Here is a 7,053-nt window from a genome sequence, read left to right as displayed (position 1 = left end):
ATGTAGTTCTCTCACATGCCCATTATATCTTAAGCACTTTGAGAGCCGCTGCATTTGTAGAGCCACTGGCACATGATAGGCAAGTTATTGACTTGCAGATTTGTATTTATGTAACATTCTTTACTTTTTGCAGTGTGCATTCATACATAAAATTTCATTTTGTCGTTTTCAACGACTTTCTAGGTAACTATTTCCTCAGTTATGCGACTTGCCCAAAAGATCTCTTCCAGTGACCGGTAAAACCATAACTTCTGATTCCCAGTCTAGTGTAGTCATCACTGATGAATTTTGCCCCTATGAATCTTCGTTGTCTGAATTTTTGAATTTTAGGTCACTGGGATTTTTAAAACTCAGCCCAAGACTTTATAAGCCCTCTCCAAGAATCTGAACCATTGTTTCTTAATGAAAGTGTGAATTTTTTGAGGACAGGTCACTTCCTAGTTATACTCATTTTTTATATTGCCTACTGACTATTGTATAGGACCTAACAAGGGACAGACATTCAATAAATACTTCATGGATGAATGATATGTTATTGTGTATCCCACAAAACAATCCAAGAAAGAGTGGTTTAGCTATGCAGACAGTGACTGAAAGGCATCCCTGCAGAGTGAGGGCAGGTACTTTTCTATCTCAATGTTCGTTTTCAATGTTAGTACTCAACTGCCACCCTTTTCTGCTCATCACATTAGGGCCAGAATTGCTGAAATGTGAAATGAAATCTATGGCAATTTATTACTGTTTATGAGAGACTCTGTGACATGCCTGGGCCGACTTGCCTTCTACTATCGTGTGTAAGAGATCTGAAAGGATCGGCAGATAGATTAATTTAAGGCTGCTTTTGCTGACACTGGTTACCTCTAAATGGATAATCATTTATCAGTAAATTACTTTTTCTGAGCCGGGTAATTTCTGATCAACATGTTCATTCTCCTTCTCTCTCTCCATTCCCCTTTTTTCTCTTCCCTCACCTGCTTTTCTTTTGTTTGTTCTTTCTTTTTTCTCTTTTTCTCTCTCACAAACTCACAGGCATACATGCTCACTTGCTGCCTTTTGTTCTCTTTCTCTCATTCTTACCAACACACATATACACACACACATGCACACACACCTCAATATACATGCCTTCCAAAGTAAGCATTAGTTGTGACTATCTATATATTAATAAAAAGTTATTTTTATTTTCTGAGCCACAGTCAAAACGTAAATGGCTGCAAGATAGAAGTTATAATGTCCATTATAAGGAGGGGATGGGTACTAAGTAAAGAGAAAGAAGACATCGTGCTCTTGCAGTAATCTAAACTAGGTTAGAATTTTATTAGCACTGCAGCATTTTACAGACCATGAAAAATTGTTGAAACTCGATCTTGGATGTCATCATCAAACAGTATGCTTTATAAGTGCCTTTCTGCCCACATAAGGATAAACCAGTCTGTTAAGCCTATACGCCTTGTACACTCTGAGAGAGAGTTTGCCTGCTAAATGCAGGTATGGTATAGGGAAGGCAGGTTTGATTTACTTACAAAGAGCTCTGGGAAGGAAAAGATAGGAAAGAATCTCAGGGCTTTTGCAAGTCTGAAATGAAATGCTAAGCTACTCTTTTAGAAAGGCAGGAGAAAGAGAAGAGATGAAAATTTAGCTGGAATGGTATATTATAGAATGTAAGTGAAATTATAACTTTGGAATTTTGTTAACCCATGGATAGCAGAAACGAATGCCAACTTGTAGCTGAGTTTCCTCCCAACGTCAATTTGTTGTGAAACAACTCATCTCTCTGACTTTTTTGATAGATAGGAATGACACCTCCAGGACAAAACGATCTTATCCCTGTACTAAGCCATCATAGGCATCATGTCTTCCATTGTCAATGACTAATTGCCATTTGTCTTGTTCTCTCCTTTCTTTTTTATATTGTATATTGAGAAAGTAAAACTCTCCCCTGAACTAAACTTGTTGGTTAAAACAGTCTTACCTGTTTCCGAGCTTTAGGAGAAACGGGTGCTGATTTGGTTCTCCAGGCTCAGGCTCTATAGGCTTAGAAAACTGTGTTGGAAATGTAGCAGTTTTGCTGCAGAGACGGCCCTGATGCAACTGCTTGAATGGCTGAGATTTGGAAGTGCCGATCTGAACAAGCAGCAGAGAAGAGCTGTTAGTAGCTTTCGTTTTATCACCTTGAACACTTGAAATACATTTGCATGTGGGATATGAGTATGTATCTGTTAAAGGCCTGCTTAGGCCCCAACATTTTACTGGTCATTTAGGTTACCAGTGAGAGGGAAAAAAAAAAAAAAAACTCCAACACTGTGGAAGATTCTTGTTCCTCAGCATGTGTGTGCTGCTCTGTTTTATTAATGAATGCAGCATACGCTGCTACTAAACTGCAGATTCCTTGTAGGAATGGTCTATGTGCAACCCTTGCATCTAATACAATACCTTACACCCCCAATAAGTGTGTTCCCTAGGAAAGACTATGTGATTTAATAACTAAAAGCAGGTTATACACTAAGTAGATGTTGTCTTCACTTTTTAGTTTGTGAGAACCGTAAAGAACAGAGTGATACACACACTCTATGAACTGGGTTATCATTGCAGATAGACTGTCGCAGTGGAAAGAAGCAAAGTGGGAATCAAATCCCAAGTGAAAGCATCACTGTAGAGGCCTTCTTTGGGAGACAAATGGAGCTTTTGTTGATGTTCCCTACATAAGCACACATGCTTCAAGGCAACTGGCAATCACTCAATGTGGTCAGTGTTCACTTTTACATCCTCAGCTACCCCCTTTTCCTCCACCGTAGACATCTGTGCTGAGTATATTCCTTAACACTCTCTCCATAGGCCTGCCTATTCTCTCTTTTTTCACCATCAATATCCTTTCTAATACCCACTGTCAGAGCCACTAAAAACTGCGAGGTTTGTTTCTTGACAAATGTCCCATTTTCACAGGCAGTTGAACCGAACTGCAGCTTGTGCTCCGTTCAAACATGTCAATAAACATTATTGCAAAGACGTAGAAGCAGTAATGGGAATGTATAAAACTCACCTTTATTGCTTCTTGCCATGAATTTACACGCTGCTCTAAGCAGCTTTCACTCCCTCAAGAAGAAGCTGCAGGAAAGCTGTTTTGGGTTGTGGGGGCAAAGATACTGATTTGATTGCAATCTTCTCTGGATCGTAGAAGCAGAAGATGGCAATGCCTGTCAACTTCTTGAATATATGCCCATTCTTTCATGCCATAATTGTCTTTTATAAATAATGCTAGTTGTCACAGATAAGAAGAGGGTGTTGTAGAATGGAACATCTAATGTCATAGAGCAGCAACACTCACCACAAAAGATCCCAAGCATGGTGATATTCTAAACCTAGGTTTCCATGTCTGTGAATCTGCTGTACTGAAGGTAACGTTGTATGGACTGAATGTAAAACAAATAGATTGTTCGTGGCGGTGAGAGAGAGACTGTACTGTAATGTATTCCAGTCTCAAAATGAAGGCCTGTAGCTCTTTGGGGACTTCAGATGATACATGTCTAAGATAGATATTAGAATGCAAAGCGATTCTTCGTGGATAGTGTCAAGATGAGGACTGCTATATCCCTGAGGGTGGGACATGTCAGGGATTCGTGTGTCCTGAGGTGAAAGGCTCCAGAAGCATTCATGAGTAGGTTTATGACCCTATAGCAATAGGTTCTACAGACAAGAAACATTCCCTGCAAATAGACCAACCTGCATTTGTATAGATTTAATTCTGCAGGAGATTAAGTTGAGCCAAAGAAGCATTCTGGGAAGTAGTGTCAGAGTCTCCCCTAATCCTTCCTAATTCTCTGTGTGTGTGTGTGTTTCATTGTATTATGCTGTATTGTTTAGACGTCCTTCACTGCAGGGACTTTCAGATATTTTAGGGCTAAGACCTAGGCTATGATTGCTACTTCTGTTTCAGTTTCTTTTTTCTACTTTTCCAGAGCATTTTGAATCATATCAATTTCACATATCAGCTCCAATTATATCAAATAATTTTTGGAACATTGCAATGAAAATGAATCAATAGACATGTGATTTGTATACCATGAATGGCCACAGTTGAGACAATTACTTTGAGGCGGAAAGTAGTACAGATGTTAAAAACATTTAAAGAAGAAAAGCATTATCAGAATAATCTGTGTATCCTTTCTGATAATGTGACAGTAGCAATCAGGTAAAAAGAAGAATAGAAGAAAAAATGTATATTAACTTTTTCGATAATTTTGATTCTGAATGACACACTTTCCAATGACATTTCAACATTCATTCAATCAGCCAATATTTATTGAGCCTATTATGTGCCAAACACTACATTAGATACTAGGCTGTTTTAGGAAATTAGTTAGAATGGGGAATACCCTTTTCTCTCCCTCACTCTAAGTCATTAATTAGTTATTTTTAATCACAGTGAACAAACATTCAGAAATGAGAAGCAGAATTCAATCACAAGGGTATTTTTAACAAAGTGCCTCTTATTCTGTATTCAAGATAAGATTAAATAATAATCTGATTATTCGTGCACCAGTTTCTCAACTTTCTGAGTATAGAGTTTCTTTAGTTTCAAAAGTTCAAGCAATATAGAACCTTTACCCAAATCCCAAGAAAAATGGACAAAAACAGGTCTGTCTGTATCAAGTTCTATAAACACAAACTTGCTAGCTGCTCCAATAGGCATGGTGGCTCAAACCCTACTTTTCCAAACTAGATTATTTTTAATGATCACAAGCAATGGGTATTTTCTTTGAGTCATTTGAAGCATGAAGGGAGGACTTCCTCTATTCTCTAATAAGAATATTGCAAAATAACAGGCTGACACAGAGGTCCATAAGACAGACATCATCTTTTCTTTATCCCCCAGAAGAGGACAGGCATTGACCTAACAACAGCTATTAGTGCTATGCTATGATGGAGAACTGCTAAGGGAGTACTGAGCAGATAGAAAATATTGCAGTATACAGGGAGATCAGGTAAATGGCCTTTAAGTAGAACTAAAAAGCATGAATAGGAGGCAGTCAATAGAAGGAGAAGCTTTGCGCAGATATTCCAGAGAGAAATGCCCAGAGAAAATAAAGCATAGTATATTTGAGAAACTATACGAAAATGAGCATGGCCAGAGCAGACAGGTGTAGGGCTCAAGTATGAGGGAGGTGTGAGAAAACTGTTAACTCTGAGAAGATAGCTGGGTCCAGATCATGAGAAGTCTAATCAGAAAACCATTTTAAAGAATATTGACTTCATGTTTTAGAAGTGGAAGTCATGAAAGAATTTAAGCAGAATACTGTCTTAAAATGCATGTATGTAAATACATCATATACATTTCAGTTTTTCATAGCAGGTGCTCATATTGTTTCCTTCAATTAATTACATTCAGTATACTTTTACTTCTTCGCTCGTTTTCTTTCAACCACATCAACATCTGTCCCTTCCCAAATATTCTCAACAGCCAGAGTTACACTATGCAATTTTGACTCTTGCAAGTCAGTACAGAAGAGAAGACAAGTCCTGGGGTTTCCTGATACTCTGACCTCAAATTTTGTGCTGGACAGCCCAATAGTCAAGCAATTATTGTCATTATTATTTGTCTGATGCTGGCTAGACAGATACTTGCTAAGATAGAGCTGGGATGAGTTGGTATTAGAAATAAAGTCAGAGCAGGAGCAGAACTCTGCCTGGTCTTAGAATAAGGGGTTAGTTATGACATGGTTTTGGGAAATCACAAGGATGGGTTAGAGAATAATGGCATTTTAGTATGCATGCTTGTTATGTTTGGCGGTGTCCCCACCAAAATATCACCTTGAATTGTAATAATCCCCACATGCCAAGGGCAGGACCAGATGGAGACAACCGAATCATGGGAGAAGTTCCCCCAAATTGTTCTCATCGTAGTGAATAAGTCTCATAAGATCTGATGGTTTTATAAGTGGGAGTTCCCCTGCACAAGCTCTCTTGCCTGCTGCCATGTAAAACATGCCTTTGCTTCCTCTTTGCTTTCTTCCATGATTTTGAAGCTTCCCCAGCCAGGTAGAACTGTGAGTCCATTAAACCTCTTTCCTTTATAAGTTACCCAGTCTCAGATGTGTCCTTGTTAACAGCATGAGAACAGACTAATACAGTAATATTAGTAATGGAAAGTATTCATATGAATCTTAAAATAAATATTTTAGAAACTCAGTATCCTGCCTCATGGTTTGTAGCTTGCTATTAGTACTATCGTGAAGCAAGCTCAATAGTAATTCATGTTATATAAGTTCTTAGAGATGTCAGGGCAGAACTTAAGAATACTAACCTGAAGCTCTGTCTCATAAATAATTGTTTTGTCAGCTTGTAGGAGCTAACCAGTGTGGAGGATGAAAGACGAAAAGTGTCATCAGGTGTCTTTGGTGTTCTAGGTTGCAGTCTTCTGATCTCCTCGCGATCAATTTCTGTAGTCACTGTGGCACTTCTCTCTTTCGTTCTTGACATCTGAAATTTGTACATGTGACTGTTGCCCTGCCAGATAATGTTTAAATTGTGGTTGTTCTGATTCAGAGTAGCTTATCTATCTAATCATGGCACATAAAAGAAATTGTAATACACTGATCCAATAATTTTGCATGACATTAGGACAGCCTTCACTAGTTTGGATTAATTGAATGTTAAGATTTCACAAACAATGTTCCCACCTGGGTATCTGTTTGTAAATTTGGCCACTTTGTATTTCATTTTTATTCTAGAATTTCCCTAAGTTCTTCAGAGAATTACTCTGCCAAAGACCTATACAGCCTCTAGCTCTAATGTTCTGTCAATATTGACAGATGAAGCAGAGGGGACATACACAGTCACTGAATAAAAAAGTAATTCCTTCTCCAGCTACAATCTTGAATGAAACACAGTTTATGAGGTATATGAACAGAGTACTTTGTATATGGAAAGAGAGAAAAAGAGAATGAGAAAAAAAGAGGGAAGAGGAAAGAAAGGGAGAGGAGAGACGAGAAGAGGTTGCCTTGGGAGAATTATAGGAGATGTTTCCTGTAGTGGCTGTAGGAGTGAGCTTGTGGT

General features: G+C 38.4%; 1 long non-coding RNA gene across 1 annotated transcript; it reads right to left on the bottom strand.

Annotated features, from left to right (window-relative positions):
• Window positions 1-1,292: 1,292 nt before the first annotated feature.
• LOC119473414 lies at window positions 1,293-3,165 on the bottom strand. Its single transcript, XR_005202627.1, has 2 exons — window positions 3,041-3,165; window positions 1,293-2,124 (listed from the first exon to the last, which is right to left on the bottom strand). It is a non-coding gene; the product is annotated as an uncharacterized LOC119473414 (long non-coding RNA).
• Window positions 3,166-7,053: the final 3,888 nt, after the last annotated feature.

This window comes from Cebus imitator, unplaced genomic scaffold (assembly GCF_001604975.1).
Source record: "Cebus imitator isolate Cc_AM_T3 unplaced genomic scaffold, Cebus_imitator-1.0 Scaffold157, whole genome shotgun sequence".
Lineage (NCBI taxonomy): Eukaryota > Metazoa > Chordata > Mammalia > Primates > Cebidae > Cebus > Cebus imitator.
This window is presented reverse-complemented; position numbering and strand designations above follow the sequence as displayed.